Source organism: Echiichthys vipera, assembly GCF_963691815.1.
Source record: "Echiichthys vipera genome assembly, chromosome: 2".
Classification (NCBI taxonomy): Eukaryota; Metazoa; Chordata; class Actinopteri; order Perciformes; family Trachinidae; genus Echiichthys; species Echiichthys vipera.
In genome coordinates this window covers 32,204,895-32,223,534 of record NC_139827.1, presented here as the reverse complement: position 1 = coordinate 32,223,534, position 18,640 = coordinate 32,204,895, and the positions used below count along the sequence as shown (strand labels likewise).

At 40.9% G+C, this 18,640-nt stretch overlaps 1 protein-coding gene across 1 annotated transcript in view; it reads left to right on the top strand.

Moving 5' to 3' along the window:
• sorcs1 (sortilin-related VPS10 domain containing receptor 1) overlaps positions 1-18,640 on the top strand; it is a 253,520-nt gene that overhangs the window by 21,022 nt on the left and 213,858 nt on the right. The gene's annotated exons all lie outside the window — the stretch shown is intronic.

Below are 18,640 nucleotides of genomic sequence, written 5' to 3'. Positions count from 1 at the left end.
AAAAGATCCAGGCCACGGCAAGATTGCTCCTTGCTTATACGTCATCACCGTCTTAGTTTTTGTGCATTTTGTCCAACTTTTTTTTTATATTTTCATCTGACCAAATCTCCACCACGAACCCCTCTGCAGCCTTTTTAAAAATGTCCGTCGAGGGTAACAGCCTTTCCTTTTTTGCTTGTGCTCATACATGTGCAATTAAGCTGTGGCGTAGCCCACCTCTCAAGCGTGCCGTGCCTAGGCCCGATACAGTTGCACTCATACTAGCCAAACTAACTAGGCTTTAGCTGTGAATCGTACTTGGGCACGATACAAATGGTAAGTGTGAGTACACCCTTAGGCACTATTTAGCTTCCCTTGCCTCCTTTTCAGAATCAAAGGAACAGACCAAGCCTGGATAAATAGTGATGTAAATGATCCTAGAGCACCTTTCTGGAAAAAACAAACAAGAATCCACATTGAAAATTCAGTATAATATGCCATCTTTGGTAAATTAAATGTTGCAAGTAAACATCTGAAAGAAAAAACATGTTTGTTTAGTTATGTTCAGTTCAGTTCAGAAGCAAAAGTGCCTCAATAGTTATATTAAAAAAATGTTTTTGAGGTTAAAGAGGGCCCATATGAGCTGTTCTGTGTCTGTGTAAATTACACTGACACAAAATCGTCTCAGTGTTTCTCGCTAGAACAGGTTATATTTTTGTACAGTATCTTTTAGGCAGAAAAAAATATACATCCCACCAGAAAATGCTAGCAGTCAGACGGCAATACCAAGTCTATCAATGGGCAGATGGTAACTTTGGTACTTTCCTGCTGCCTAACGCACACTGGTGACATAAACCTCTGCTAAAAGAGCCAGACTGGCTGTTTCCCCCTGCCTCCAGTCTTTATGCTAGGCCAAGCTAATTGCCTCCTGGCTCCAGCTGCATACTTAATGTACAAACATGAGAGTGCTATTGATCGGTTCATATAACTCTTGGCAGGACACCAAAGAATCATATTTCCCAAAATGTTAAACTATAAACTATGTCTTTAACAATCAGTCATCTGCAGTTCTTTGCGGAGAGGACATTATCGAAAGAATAGCTACAAGTTTCAAGTGACATAATGTGCTGCAAGCAAAGTCTGTCACTTCAATAGACATTGTCAGCACCATATAATATGAGATGCCAGTGTACTGAATGCTTTTGTCTAATAGGAGCAATGAGAAACATTTGATAAAGATGTGTTAGCTTTGAAGCAAAGAACTTCTAAGGCTTCTACCTTTGGATTAACAATGAAAATAGCTTACAAAACAAAAACCTTAGCATTAGCCTTGACTGGTAAACTCAATAATGTATCAGAGTACATTACACTGCAGAGGCTTTATGTCTTAACAAATACCAGTGCACTGTATTTTCTGCTACAGCTGGTGACATTACTGCAGCTGCCCTGCTGCCCTGTCATGTTATTGACACTTTTGATGTGAATGATATCATCATCAAGGTGATGGGTTTGCGTGAGAGACGAGTTCTGCACACTGTTTGGAGAGTACTGAAGCACAGGCTAGAGGTTGAGCTGCACGGTGGAGCACGCTCGCGGATAAGATTTCGTCTTGACATGTGTGACAGTTATAGGAGAAATGTAATGTATACACTACACAGAGAGCATTAAGTAAGAGCAAAGAGTTACATTTACTTGAGAATATCTGAAAAAAAGTCAAATTTGCCGGATGAAGTTCATGGTGATAAAGCTGATGCCTTCTGACTGCAGAATTTCAGTCTGAGGCACACAGTTTCAATCGCTGGTCATGGTGTTTATATATTATCTGCTTCTTTTGAAAACCTCTTACCCCTTGTAGCAATTCAGATGGACAAGGATGATTCTCGCAGCTATTGCAGGGCCGTCAGCCCTTTCAGGAGGCAGAGTCCCCTCTTACCGGTTCAGAATTGCACGGGACATTTCTGAGGCACAAATTGAATCCCTGGCAATCTGTAAGCTGCAGGAATGTGTCTGAAAGTGAAGATGAAAAAGTGTGTTTTTCAAGAGCAGATCACATTGATTGAGAGAAGCAGATGAGATGGCCAGTCAAGTTAATTGACCAAGTCTGATATAACATTGGGACACAGCGTGGTAAACATAGGCTTGAAAAAGCATGAATAACAAAGAAGAACAGGAGATGGATGGGTGTTGTTTTTGTTGAGCAGCTGTTTTTTCCTGCTCCGTTTGCGTGTGTCAAAATAAGACTTAAGAAGAAATATTGTGCTGCCCACTTGTGCTCTTGATATTGACATGGTTATACCGAATACTTAATGCTCAAAGGTAAAAGCAACTGAGCCTTTCCCCCCCCTTTGTCCCTGCCTTATAAACAACCCACACACTTCCTGGCCCAGATTCACAAATGACCCAACATAGCAATATACAAATCTTTTAATGAGTTCGCCTCGCATTACTTTTCATTTTGTTCAATGCATTTTTCCCACCGCCTTTGTGTAAATGCTGCTGCTTGAAAAGTACAATATAAACAATTCTGTATAGAACTTGTGCTGTAATTCATTATTTTCAGTCTCTCTTATCTTGCTGGGCGGTGAGGTTCACACACTGATTCTTTTCCTTGTAAGCTGCTAGGTTCATGTAGGGCATTCATTGTGGGTGCGTGAGTTTCATGTATATGGAAAAACTGTTACGCAAAGAGTGGCTCCTGCGTGTGTGTGTTTGTGTGTGTGTGGTAGCCACAGCAGAGTGAATTACTAACTGTGAGCAGACACACATTAAAGATTAAAGCCACGTGTTTTGAATACTCATAATTTGATAACAATTAACACCAAAAGTTACAAATAATTGACTTTTACAAAGTCTTTGTGGTTACTTCTAATTAAGATCTATGAACCATGTCTGTAAATTCATCAAACACGTGGCATTAAAAATGCTTATTTCAGTGCGTGACTAATAGTTGAGTCAAGGCCTCTGTTTAGTGGACGTGAATAATGCCACATTAGTGCTCCAAATCAACGCAATGCATTTTAATTTACAATGTAAAAAAAGTCAGAGTACACAGTACCATCCAAAATAGACACTTAAAGCTGATCCTGTAATAATGATGTTCGTTGACGGAAAGATGATACCAAGAAGCCTAGAACTGAACTACAACAGGAGAAATTATTAAGGCTGTACAGTATATATCTATCTGTCCTCTCTCCCTATGTGCTTCAGCCTTTTTTTTATCTACTACATCCAGAGCGAGAACTCTACCTTGTGCCAATATTTTTACATCACAGCACTCGAGTTACCTAACCTGACTGCTACAGATGGATTGATTCTCATGGTCTCAGCAGATCCATTTAGGAACTCTCCTTTGGAGATCTTTTGGGAAGGGGCGAAAATACTGGTTGTTGATTAGATAAACCATCTGTCTATCACCAATATACGGGCCAAATCAACCAATCAGATCAACAAAGCATATGACGTACTAACAGCGTTGAGGCAAAGCTCAGAATGTAAAAGGATATTTTACGTTTGTTTAACATGAATTTACGGATCAAAGGCCCAATTTCAGGAGCCCGGTCCATAATCAACAGAAGGATCCAAGAGAAAAAAGAGTTAGTGAGCAGCTTGCTCCATAGCTGCTCATCTCATCTGTTTAAGCCTCCATGTTTTTTATTACACTGAACAGTCGCTTCCCGTTGCGTCACACTAAAATCAGCCCACAAACCAATGCTGATTGGATCACTTGCTTGGAAAACTCCAAATTTTCTCTGCCGCACATTACCAGACTGATCTGTGAGTAAAATACAACGGAGCTCGCAAGATCAGGATGGTCTCAAGAGGCTACCAGTTACCTTGCATGGCATCCGGATCATGAGAGCAGCGCGAGATCAAGACATCTCACCCAAAAAAAGCTGTGCCTCCAAAGTGCTCTCGCACTTCCTGCTCAGTGTTTTCAGAAGACTTCCTGGTATTTTCAACTGGGATAAAATGTTATATTGGAAACACAGAGACAACCCTCTCCAAAGTGAAAGTCCTGCGGGTGTTTGACTCATCTACCACCCCAATCTTCCTCCATATATGTTTGAGTTTTTGGTCTTTTAATACTCCCTGCCATTGTCACTCTTCATACTAAGTCATATTACAGCGCTGCGGTAGGGCAGTTTAGTGTGACTCGGATGGGTGATCCAGCTTACCAATGAAGAGATGATAACGCTCTACTGAGCCAACTAAGGAGTAGAGTAGGGGCATATAGCGTATGGTAGTGATAACAACATAGGCTATTACTAGAGACCATCTTGTAATGGGGTCACAACAGCCTTGATGCCAAATCAGGTCAGGGGCCTAAAGTGATTGGTTGGGCTACTTCCTCACTACCCCACTACTTACTCCACCCATGTCCGCACCACACCCATCTTTCTACTCGTCCTTCATTTTCATCTCTTGTGAGAACTTGCTCAGTCGGCGTGCTGTAGTCTGCTTCATGTCCTAACCCCTGCATGCACTACTTATGCACCCCTCTTTTGCCTAAATCGAACTTAAGTAAGTAAGAAGTAATAAATTATTTCCAGTATGGTGAACCTCCGGTTGAGTACTACATGTGTGAAAGAGAAACTCCGGACTATCTCCAGACCTGATTCTCCTGATGTTGTCCAGGGTTCATTTTTGAAAATGGCTTTAGAAACACCTGGAAAATACTAAGAACCTTCTCTGTGGTAGTTTCTGCTACAGTAGTAACATACCCTCGTATGTGGTAGCATGTTTTGCCATGATGGCACACACACACACACACACACACACACACACACACAAACGCACAGATTCACAAGGCGAATACTCCCACAAGGTCTGTTTGTGAAGTTTTTTAAAGTTGCAGTTACTAACTGTTAAAACCTTGCACTGTGATGTTGATGTAGTACACCTGATATATAATTAGTATGCAGTGTAGAAGTGGGACACAGCTCTGTTGTCCATACTATATACTACTTCTAAGCAGCATAATGTATCAACAACACCTGGATTACTAAATCTGATGATTTATAAATCAACATCTAAAATTACAAAGAGTCATGACACAGAGATAAAGTGGAGAGGTTTAGATGCAAAACACATCAGGCAGGTGCTAAGGGTTGAAAGCATCCAATTACAGATGATTCATGCTTTCTTTCTCTACAGCCCATTATAGTCAGTGCTCTCTGGTTCTATTGGTACTAAAAATAAATAAATAAATGAAACCTTTGCTTTATTCATTTCATAAGGAGATAGCTGAAAATGTTTTGGTGAAGTAGTCATTGAGTGATTTGCGTTAAACATTTCTTAATATGGGGGCGGCCGGTGGCACAGTGGTTGGATCGGTCACCCCATGTAAAGAAGCTGAAGGTCCTCTGGGCAGCGGCTCTTTGCTGAATGTCTCCCCATCTCTCTCTCACCCAATTTGCTGTCTGTCCTATCTGGTAAAGGGCTTGAAAACTGCCCAAAACATTTCTTAATTTGGTATGTGATGGCAAAAATGTGCTCAATTTTCCCCCCCAAAAAATGCTACCCTCTAGTTTTAAGACTGGGCTCTAAAGCCCTCTGTGCTGTAGAAATCTTTTGAATCATAATTATGCAGCCGCTACAGTATTAATATAATTTATTCTTACAAATGAGACAGGCATCATCAACAGGTGTGGCTTCATACATTATACATGAATTGTTTTGTACAAAAGATGCATGCATATCAACCTGTCCTACATTCTTGCTGACTTCTGCCACCGGCTCTGCAAGAACGCTTTCCAGTCTTTTTTCCTGCCACTGGCAATACCCTACAAGAGGTGTCCATGTGGTTTATGAACCAAGAATACTTGCCTAGAAAAAGAAATCACTTCCTGCTTTTTGGCAGGCCCCATCTGTGTGCAGAGTTATCCTTGAAAAGACACACCAGGGACGGATGAAGACATCTGGAGATGCAGCACCTGCCACATCTGCTAATGTCTAAACACATTTACCTCAACCCTGTCATTACCATATGAATTACAATGTATCCCTTGGATGATGCTTTGATCGTCCCAGCTCCCTGTGTCACAGCTCTTGAAGCCAGCATCCACCCATCAGAGCCCATTAGATGGTAGCAGAGTAAAACTGTCGACACTGCAGCTACGGCAGCAGCACTGGATCATATTTAGAAACTATTAAGAGCTACTGCATACTGTAAATTCTCTAAAAAATGATAGGAGATATCCAGATAATGTTCTGGGTGTGGCTGGATGGTACAAACAAATATAGGCCATCTTTAAAAAAGGGAGGTGGGGGGTGGTTTGGTAAATTTAGCATTATTTATATTTCTGTTTCACTAACTCCTTCCAACACCAGCTGCTGCTCTAATGCTGAAAACACCACAAGCAGCAGCAGTGAAGTGCGGCCTGCATCAACAGCTGATGCAGCCTTATCAGCTGATTGAATGGGCATCATCATTTGCTTCATCACTACAAAAGATAAGAGGCATTACGGCCCTACTCTACCTCCTAGTTGGCTCAGTAAGCTGTTGATGATCTGTTGTATTGTATCTGTTGTATTGCTAAGCTGGATCACCCACCTGTGTCGCTTTCAACTGGTCGACTGTGGCGCTGTACAATGATGTAATATGAAGTGTGACAAAAAGGGCAAGGAACATGGTTGGGGCGTTGGATTGGTAAAACACACACAGGACTCTCATCTGGGAGAGTGGTGTTCAGGTTCATGTGACACCAAAAGGCAATGGTGATTTTTAGTTAACTTTAACTTGAAGTTAAAGGTTGAATATGGAGGATATGGAGAACACCGCCATCTAGTGTCTCAAGATGGTAGACCGGAGTCTGTTTGGGCCTGTTTCAACCCATCCCAAAACAGGTATTGCAGAGGAGTTTGACTGACAGTTACTGTTAGCCATTACAGCTAAGTAAAGATGAAAGTGATGTTAGTGATCAAGGAGAACCGTAGCCATTTGGGCATGCGTTTTAAGGCCGTTCTCTCCTTTCTCTCAGTCCATGGAGTGAATGCTTGGCCTTTATTGACTCTGGTTTTTACCCGTCTCCGCTCACTCAGCTGCTGGGACAAATAACACCCCCTTCACTGAGGCTCCGAAGCAGCTCCAGGATTGGCAAACTCCATTTCACCCAGTGCCAGCCTACAGTAGCTGCACCCAACAACAGACAACCTTGGCAAACAGCAATGGAAACAGAACGGGACAGAAAGTCATTGTCAAACCTGTCAAAATATTGATTGAGACTAAATATACTGTATTTTTTTATGGAAAAGCAATACTTTCATTCTGTGCTTCTCAAAACGCCCCGTGGGTGTATTTTTTTTAAATATAGCTTTTCATAAAGATTCTACAGATTCAACCTTTAACTTTCTTTAGTATTTTAATCCAAATCCCGATCGTCTCCTAAAGCTAACAATGTGCCTTTGTTACCTAAACCTAACCATTAACATTCATTCTGTTTGAATTCACAACTGCACTCCCAGATAGTTAACAAGTGACGCCAAAGGGGCCTAAAGGCGACTGCTACCATGTAAATTAATGATTATGACTATTTAATGGAGTGAAAATGTTCAAACTGGTTGGTGGCACGCTACCCTGTCTATGAAAAGCTGAAGCTAACTCTTACTTTAATATTTTAATACTTTAACTTTAATTATAATTGATGATGAGCTACGATAGATGTTTCACTGTAAAACTGTACCTTGCAAGGAAGGTTTTGTATGCCTTTTGAACTGCTGGAAGGGCTTTAATAGGAAACATATTTGCAGGAAGTCTTGAATTGGGATCTTACGATATGAGATTTTGATATCACAAATTTTGTCAGAGGAAATTTCACGGTTTCACTATTTTCATGATTATAAATCAGGAATTAATTATTCAACACTATGGAAGGAAAAAATACATATAAGCATTATTTTGGTCCTGCCAAGAACACATCAGCTTACTTTATATTGAAAATGGAGGCCCCAGCAAGTACTCATAGAACTGGAATTAATCTAGGTAACTACTACATATCCCCACAAGATTCATAAAGTAAACAGTAAAACATTCTGAACTACTTCCCGAAACATTTGAACTGTTTTGGTCCAGTTTAGTAACTTCACTGGTTGTTGTTTTTTAATCAAGCATAAAGAGGTGGATTGTTATCTTGAAGACATTGGGACATTAAAAGTGTTGGACACTTTGCAGTCAATTTTAGATGCCACGCTTTGTAAACTAGATATCCCTATTCTACAACAATTCCCTGCTAATATTTGTGGCTATCCAAAATGCTCCATGCTGCTGATTTAAAGCCTTTTTTGGTGGATATACGGCTGGAATGTCAGATCCCTCTAAAATTTTACAGCTGTTCTTCACTACGCTTCAGGTGAGTGATACGACTATCTCTCACACGAAACAGTGTTATTAGTGTTGTCTCGATAAGAGACTTCACCGCACACGCAAACATTGTGACTTGTAGGATTGGTTTTCACAGGGCAACAATTAAGGAATCAGGAAACCATAGATATATCTTAGCTTCTACAATTCTTACGGTTATGAAACTTGATGTTATGTAACCATGGTTGTGGCAAAATCAGTTAATCCCAACAGTCTTGAGATTCAATCAAAAGGACATCAAAGTTCAACCGATTTCAGTTAATGGGAGAATGAAAACAGTTTTTCTGTTGCAGAAGAGAACTCTGAGCAGGGGTGATTTAGCCATGACTTTGTAGTTGTACCGATGAATAAGTGCTGTGAGTACGTACACTATGCTGAATTTAGTGAGACAACAAGCACATAGGAGGAAGCTTTGAGAATTGGAGCAATAAACAATTAGACTTTTTTTTATAAATTTGACAACATATACTTGTAAAAAGGAAAATAAGGAATAAAAATCAAAATGAACACCAATCTCAGATACAAGCCTCAAAATAGCAATGTAGATAAAGTCCACTATTGAGAAATGTCATGATATAGCATTATTACATCTATCAGAAACAAAAGCCACGACCAAACATTGCATATATTAAATGCGTCTAATGTTTCTTCTTTAAGTAGTTTAAAATGTGTTTTTGGTTGTATTTTTGTGTAAAGCAGTGGAGAGTAGGTGGCAGGATGATTGATGACTGGATAGGTTTGTAGCTTATTAGTATTTCAGGCCTTTCCATTGGACACCAGGAATACAGGGGTCTAATTAATTCATCCGCTCCGCAGTGAGCCAGTTCAGGGGGCAGTGAGGACTTTATAAAGCAGGACTATATCATACCAGGGAATCTTCCCGGGGCTGAGATGGACTAAAAAGAAATCAACCCAGTCCAGGTGAATGAAAAAACAAAAAAGGGTGACCGTCAGACCTCATTTAGCGCTGCCGCTTTGTGTCATAGCTTTCATACATCTTTCTGCTGCCGAGGTAATGCACGGAGAGTCGAAATACATCTCAAGTTAAACCGTGTGAGATAAGCTGATCCTCCATGCGATTATCGTTGTGTGAGCAGTTGTAAGCACCTCACAGCTTTGACTCACCACTCGCCCAAGCAGGCGGAGGTGTGTTAGTGGGAGGCAGATGAGAGGAGTAGTTGGGTGAATTCAGGACAATACCTAATGTTGGGAGAATCTAAAGGAGTTGCTTTGAAATGTAAAGGGATGCTTTGCCGATTTTGAGCTAGCTTTGTATTGTTACATGTGGCCAGTACATGCAAATAAACCATGCACATCAATGTTTATAGCAACTGTAGCTCACTGCTCAACAGTCCGACTTCTGCCGGGTGAGAAGGGAGTTCTGGGCAGGTGGATGGTATGATACAAAGCTGGCTGAAAATCAGCAGTGTACAGTATCTTTTTTAATGTCATAGCAACTGTCGTTTGGCGTCAAAACATGGTTCCTCTGCATATGCACATTCTCATAGCTAAACAAGGAAGGCCTTGGGCCTCTGATTGCCAAACTACATAGGTAATGGACATGCAGCAGGGTGTTTTACCTTCGACACTGACTGTCCGTAGCGTGTGGCTGCTGCCAGTTTCAGTGTGTGCCATTGACTTGACAGTGGCTCTGCAGGTTTGGAAGCTGTGCTGCATCGCTGCCATCTGGTACAATGAGGTTTGTATCTTAATCATTTTAAAACAGATTGTACTTGTTTTTTACACAGCCTATATACTGTAGTTTTTATCTGTTGTAGGGCCACATAGCAACGCATAGAATGAGAAACACAGATGAGTACCGCAACACTAGAGCTGAGCCATGGCCCATGTAGCAGCTTCAATTTTATATAATGTACTCGCTCTGCTGAGGCATCCTGTGACCGCTATGTCACACCGCGTACATAGCACATGTAGTTGGGCCGTTACACTACATCATCTTATTTCCTTGTTTGCTACCACAATAATTTCCATAGCCACTATAAGGCTGCCCCTAACAAACAAACATATAATATGTAATATGGGCTGTTAGAAGCTCCTTGCACAATCAACCTACGTTTGGCCATATTTTTGTTGAGGATAGTTTGATATACTGTATATACTATTTACAATGCAATGATAGAAAACCAATTGAAAATTGGTAGTTTCCCTCTAAGTGATTAACATTAATCAGGATACTTTGATAATTTGAATGGTAGATAGCTTTAGATTTTCAAGACAAGCTTGTCTGCTAAAGTTGAAAAGGCAGCATCAGTGGTGTGATCAGTGAAAATATTCTAAATCTTAGATAAAAAAAACCCCATAAAAAATAGATAACATTTGCAAATATCAAATAGGAAATTGTGCAGTATTAAACGCCTTTAGTAGGATCAGAAAGTGGACTTAATGCAACCGACAGAAATAATGAGGTAGCAAATGTTGATATTGGTCTTCTAATGGGATATTAATATATTGTTAAGGAATATTGCCAGCCATGTACTTTAGGTCTTCTCAAGGTGGTAGGTCTTGTTGAAGACAAAACTTTAAACTGTGTTTTATTTCACTCAATTATTTGTAGTAAATGAAGTGTTTAGGCCATCACTGCAGTATTTCTTTCATTCATATTCAAGGATTTTCAAGGTTGCTTAATTTCCCTTTCTCAGTCAGACAGTTTTTGTGAGTGTGAGTTGCATATAAAGCTCCAGCAGAGCTGCCTTTTGAACTTCCTTTGCTCCATTTGGTAACCTTCCAACCAGAGGACCTCCATGCTGAGTGGGCCCATCCAAAAGAAGTGGTATCTTTCCATATCTGGCAAAATGCCAAGGTGTGCCTTGGCAGCTTTACCAAGTGCCCGTAGCCCCCGGTGTAGGGGCCTGAGTCAGGTAGCACTCTTCAGACCAGATGGCCCTTCCATGGCACTACATCACTCAGCCCTCCACCTGAGCCCTTCTGGAGACCACTACTGAAGAAATGTATGAATGTATGAAATGTACAAGGGCTGGGTCATTTTCTGTACCAATACATTCACTTCAGTACCAATTCTTGAAGTATACCTTTTTTCTAAACCAGTTTTATAAAGTCCATGAAAAAGAAAATCACACATTCTAACAAAAGGCCTCTCAAAATAACACACACACACAGACACACAGACACACACACAGGAGCCACTCTTTGCGTAACAGTTTTTCCTGTATACCTTTATGGTCTCTACACAGAGAATCTCCAACATTATTACATCTTGGTACAGGCATGCTGCATGTTTATTGGCTCACTGACGCTGATAAGATTTACTCAGTCTCAATTTGGTATTGAATGACAAAGCATTTCTCCAAACTCGATACAAGAGTTGCTCTGGTTCTCAGATACTGCCAAAAATGCTGGTACTGGCGAGTATCCAAATTTTATTTATTTTTCAGTTATGACTAACAAACTACATAATAAAAAAAGTTATATGGCTTCATTATCTGGATGTATTTGTACAAAAGGTTTAACCTGAGCCAAGCCATACCACTATATCAACCATATCTATACAGGGTTAGTGGTATGCAGCCCTTAAACAATAATATATACTGTATATAATTGTTTTTTAAATGCACTGGTATTGTGGAACTAGATCGTGGCTACAAGCGGCCAAAATGGGCTTTGTCAGGAGGACGGCTGGCATCTCCCTTAGAGATATGGTGAGCTGTTGCTCTTTAGCATTGAAAGGAGCCAGTTGAGGTGGATCGGGCCTCTAGTAAGGATGCCTCCTGGGCGCCTCCCTAGGGAGGTGTACCAGGCACATCCACCTGGGAGGAGGACTCTGGGAAGACCCAGGACTAGTTGGAGAGATTATATCTCCAAACTGGCCTGGGAACGGCAGTTAGAGCTGGTTAATGTGGCCTGGGAAAGGGAAATTTAGGGTTGCCTGATGGAGCTGCTGCCCCATAACCCAACCTCAGGTAAGTGGTTAAAGATGAGTAGTATTGTACCCTGTACCCACCAATACACAAATTCAAGTATCAGAATGGTTATCAGGGAAAGAAAAATGGTACCAGGGCATCTCTTCTCTATACTATGGAGGCAATTTGGTAGGTGCCTAAAAGAACTGAAGGTCTGTACCCAGCCCTAATGACCACAAACAATAGTGACATTAAAATGAAATTATATACAAATAAATACTGTATCTGTAGCATTTGCAATCATACTGTACATTACCATGTCAAAAAGAGATTTTATATTATCCAGTGGAAATGTTGGTTAAATCTATATTACATGTTTGAAAGTTCTCTGAACATAGATCCTTTCTTATAGCAGTCAGTCCAAGCCTGAAATGAAATGACTGCTATTCTTCAAACGGCCAATCAGGACAGATTTAAATTACAACCTTTTGGCCCCTGTAGCCATTTTCCCATTTTCCACTTCTCCCAGTGCGTGATTGCTGTGAATGAAGAAAGGAACAATCCATGGGCAAATGACAGACTGCATTGCAACAAAGCATGCTGAGGGAAGTTGGGGCTCAAAGTGATCTGGCCACTCTGCCCACACAACGCACCTGAGCCCTGCAGGCCAGTACAAGGTCAAGGTTACTGGCAGAAGGAATTGTACAAGCTTATCTATTTACTTCATATCTGTAAAGTCGTTGGCTCGTATGATGCATCTCCAGGGCTACACAGCCGAGCTGTTGATACAATGTTATCTATCAGCGGAGGGAGATTGAGAGCTCAGATAGCAAGTTGAATGGTTTTTAATACAAATATATAAGATTTCCAAAGGCGATTAAGAGGGTTAAAAATCTCTGAATCTGAATATCTGGCTTATCTTTGAACTAATACATTTAGCTGACTTCAAATGCAATCAGATGTGTTAAAAGATAGTCAGAATTATTTTGTGTTATCTGCTGCTGTAAGTTGCAAACTTTGTTGTATTTTGATGTTTGGATCCTAATAAATTTCAGCAGTACAACATTGTTCGTGTGTGATGAAAGTCACCCCTTAAAAAGAAGCCACTACCCACAACATACAACACGGCACCTCTCACATTTCTTAGTGGCAGAGAAAAAGACAGGAACAGTGTTTTCTTTGTGTGGGGGTACTTCCTTACATCTCCCTCTCTCCCTTCTTCCACTGTTTCTTTTTCCATCTCACTCTCTGCTGTCAGATGTTGACTGAATCAGGTTAGAGACGGGCGGTGCAGAAACAGAAACACTGCTGATCAAAATGACAATGCTCCTACAATGTTTGGATATTGGGATCTACAAACTTGCCTCCTTCCCGAAGAAAACATGAGCTTATGTAACCTATAAAAAAAATGAGAGACCCCAAAAGTGTGGTGCAGGTGTTTGGAAGAGGAAACATATTTAAACATGGATTAAAAACTTCCAATCAATGACTATTGAAATATTCGTGTAGAACACATACATTTCTAATACAAATATTTTCTGATTTGTAGGCAGCACAGAGACAAAGAGTAATACAGCGCTTTGCAGATAGTGGCGCAGTAATAGAACACTCTCCGGGTTGTATTTGATGTGGCTGTGACATTTACTGATTTGTTATTCAAATAAAGTCTGACACATTGAGCACAGATAGTGTTGACATTAAGGAGCGCTCTGTCTGTCTGCCTGTTGTCTGCGGTTTTACCTACAAGACATTCCTGTTTTCAGCATGCTCATCTTACACTTGGATCAGACTTCTATCACCTCCCAGAATAACATGATGATTATGTGCAGTGTATGATGCGACCGCGGTAGTGTGTATAGTAAAGTTAAATATTACATTTGCTGTAATCTGTTTTCTTCTGATGACTGCACTCAAGGCTTTTGAAATTAATTTAACCAACAAGTCCTCATACCATTGACAAAATAGGGCCTGTCTCTGAAAACAATATTCAAGACTGTTTTATTTAAAGGTCCTGCGTGTAATGTTTTACATGTATGTAAATCATCCGGTTTTAGAAGAAAAGATGCGCCTCCACGTGCACATAGAGCTTGTTGTTTGTTTTGCAAAAATCCACAGTGCCCGTATCATCCTATCCACTCAGTCCAGTTCACAGTTCGTGCACACGCCACAGTTGTGTTAAAAAAGTGTTACAATATCACAGGCACACGCATCAAGCTAGGCAAAAGCTAAATGCCGTTAGCAGTTGCTATCTATGAGTAATTTAGCCAGCCTACCTCCATGTAGCATGTACCCCATGCCGTTCATCCATGAGAGAAAACACAGGCACGTTCACGCGCACTGACGAGCACTCCATGGGACGGAGCGGAGGAGCTCGGTGGTAGAGGGGAAGGGGCGTGAGAGTTGTAAAAGTTTTCGCTGAGTCAACTGGATCTGCCAGACTTGCCGACTGCAGATAAGATTGTTTTGTTTTTTATTGCTAATTGGCAATAATGGGAGTTGTTTTGCTACTTAAAAAATTGAGACCTTCATCAACTTTCTCGATTCTCTACAACAGCCGGTGGACTGACCTCTATCTCAAGGACTTGGGACAGAGTTACTGGGAAAATCCAAAGGATGTGACATTCTGCGTGCTCCTGAGTCCCTCGCCTCTATTCAGCTCGCCCACAGACAACAGTGATAGCTAAATGAAGTCCGCTAACATCAACAAATGAACCGGATCCACTCATGATGTTCTTCTGTTATACATTCTGCAGCAGCAGCCTGGAGATGGACCTAAGGGTGGTGGATGTCTGCTGTAACAGCAGCAACTAGCTGCTCCGGCATAGACTCCAGTATCAGACCCCCGGTGCTGGGGTTTAGGATGGCTGAGGGTCCACAGGCTGCCAGCCACTGCGGAGTGTGTGTAAACAGAGGCAAAGCATGTGTGGACTTCTTCCAGTTCTGATAAAAATCCTAGAATAAATACTGACGTGAAATATATTGTGCTTTAAGCATTAGCCTTCTTGCTAATGCGGAAGAATTGCTAGCATGCTGATAAAGCAAAATACTGCCGTAAGCAGTATGCAGCAAAAATACTTGGTTAGAAAAACAGGGATATACTCAAAATGAGTCCCTGATGTAACTCTGTCATAACTGGAAGTTGCTTAATAATAGTAACTGTTGACTTTTGGTTTCAGACACAAATTCAGTCTCCTCGGTGAAAGTCCTGTGTTTGTTTGACCCTTAAACCACCCCAGCCTCCCTCCTTGCATGGAGTTTGGGGCTTTTACAACTACGTCACCTTACTTACTTCTTTGCTGTCCCAATTATTAATAATTCCAACCCTGTCTCCTAAAATATCATGGGCCTTTACAACTCAAATGCATTTTCAATTGCTTTTAAGAGAAACATATTTTGTCCAGTATTACACATCGTAACATTTGGGTACAATTGGGGTTACGTAACTCACGTTATATATGTAAGTAAAGTACATAACGTGACATGATTGAAGAACATTCAATACATGACGGAAGTTAACTGTCACTTGAAATAAATGTTCATAAATGTCCATCCACACAGACTTTGAATGCAGACTTTCATTAGTAATGGACAGTACGATGATACATTAAAAACAAATGTCATGTGGGACAAACAGTCCCAGACAAACATTTTGTTTCCAGTGCGTGAAATACTGCTCTTTTGTCATGTCCCTTGCCTTTGATACGGATGCACAAAGCATGCTTGAGCGTCTGTCTGAAATGCACCAGGCTTTCAACTGTACACTCATCCGCAGCAATATGGGATGCTCAGAGCTAGTGCTCCAGATTTAGAAGTCTATCTAGGGAGTTCAGGGTGGTGGATGGGTCAAACAAACAGGACTTTCACCTAGGAGACCGTGGTTTGTGTCCTGTTCATGTCCTGTGTGTCACTGTAGTTTTCATTAATAAAGCACTTATTTTAACCCCACCCACCATCCTTTCCTAACCCTAACCAAGTGGTTTTGTTGCCTAAAGCTATCCATGTAGTTTTGTTTGAATTCAATATGTTAACCACGTGTTCCCCGTGTTTGAAAGGTGAGGACAAGTTGGAACAAAATAGGTTACCCTCGAAACGTAATTAAGAATACAGTTGAGTTGTATTGGAACTTAAGTTTTAGGAGACAGGGCTCCTTATTCAGGGCCACAGAGAGGGGTAAAGGTGGGTCATGACAGAGAAACAGACAGACAGAATGAATAAATAATAAACCTATTAATCTACTCCACCTGCCCAGCACCAAACCACAGACAGCCGAAGTAAGTGACTAGCTGGGGAACGTAATGGAACATTTTCTGTATTTTTCCCAGGGGTTGGTGGAGACCAAACAGAGCTAAAGGGAGGGTAAAAACAGGACGTTCAGAACATTCATTATGTGGACTGTTGTTGTTAAATTGCCTGCTCAGTAAGAAAATAGATAATTGTTGTGACAGTGACTTCAACACAAAATCTATGAATGCAGCTCTACTCATTTGACGATATTTGACTGACTCTGAGCAGGATTCCTAACCTGACTCTCGCCAGATAAATTTCATTCCACCTTGCTTCACTCATCAATCTGGGATCCCTCGACTGGGAAGTGATTTCAGGAGGCTGGGCCTTATCAAAAATCCTTGCATATGATTGGATAAACCACTTGTCCATCATCTTTATTGACGTGCTACTTCAACCACTCACATGGAAACCAACCTGTGACGCTGATGAGAGCGACGCAGGGAAAAGCCAAAAAGAACAGCTGACATGGTTTCCAGCAACAAAATCCTCCTTCCTTCTCTGCTGTTCTTTTAAAGAAGAAAGATTCTCTAGATTGGAAACACGGATGAAATAACAGCATCCACGTTGACGTCTGCTTCTCCGCTTCGTCACATCTATAAAACCCCACCCGGCGGTCCTGGTTGGCCTGACCATTTTTTGCAGACCCTGAAATTACTCGGTTATGTAGTGATCCCAGATGGTTGAGTGGAGCTAGGCGGAGTCAAGGCGGAACAAAAGTCATCTGGCGAGAGTCAGCATAGAGGATTCCATAAATGATACCAAAAGAAGACAACATTAAAGGTGGAGGCATTTGACTGTTTCTTTTTGTTGGATTACAAAGAAAGTTTGTTTATACAGGATTAAACAGGCCCCAGTACCAAAACTGAGGCATCAATACCTCCTCCAAGGTCAATCATGTGCGCAGAATTCAGTTGTGAAAACATTAACTTTGCTATTGGATTTAATCCCATTGGTCATGCATAAAACTCCCTCTGAAATTCAGTGACTCAGGTTGGATAGAGTTGTGCTTTTATAAATACATTTAACTGATGAAAGTGATTGATTCATTAAAGATTCAAAAGGTCCTCATTATACATCTGAAAACAAATCTATAATACATGAGGGCATTTTTCTCAGGACCATAAAGTTGGCCTTTAAGATAGTTTCACCAGTACCTCATAGGGCAGCAGCAGCAGCATTGACTCAGACAGGTTTCTTCCCTCGGTAAGTTACTGAACAAAGTCTAGACTTGTTTGAAGCTGTCTTATTTTTATCTCGGAAATATTTTTTCCCCTTGTTATCTTGGGGAGACTTTTTTTCTGTTGTATGTGCTTCATATGCAAGAGCTTCCATTCCCCCACCTGGGAATCTAAAATATTGCTGGTTTGAGCACTTTTCCTTCATCTCATGGTGGAAAATTTGCAGCTTGGCAGCTTTTTTGAAAAAGCGCCTGTTTCAGTGCCACCTAGGCACATCCAGGCAAGCGGGATGTCTTTGTTTCTTCAGGTTGCTACTTTTTTTCACTGTCCTTAAACTTGACTGCTGGGATTCCTTGAGCTCGACATTGTGGGGCAGCAGCGTGAAGAAAAAAGAAAAAGGATTGTGCCTAATGAGTTTTCCCCGCGCTTTTCCCTTCGCCCAGGGGCTTCAAGAGCCATGCTTAGTTCAAGTGGAGGTCTTATTACCGTATTCCTCAGTCGACTTCTACAGATTCACACCTCAAGCAAATTCCAGCCGGTTTGATCCCTCTGCACGGCACTGATGAGTTGATCTGAGGGGGGAAGAAATTATAAAAAAAAAAAGTACTTCACTCTCAGATGATGAGAGATGGAGGCATGCAGCACTTTGCAGGTTTTAATTGCAGGAGAAACATGGATCAGGTCAGAATGATGCTGGCATTGTGTCATTAGATGGAATAAGGCATTTTCTGTCTTGTCAACCAGAACCCATAAAAAAAGGAAGGATCAGTAAGCAGCTTTAATTAGTATGAATAAATGAATAAATATTTTATTTTGGTGAAAAAACATTATAAAAAATGACAATCAGCAACCAAAAAAAGAATAGGCTTATTTTTGCCTATCCTATACAATCCATTAAGATACGATAACCCAGGATGTCAGCAATGCAAAAAAGAAATGAAAAAAGAAAAAAACTTTCA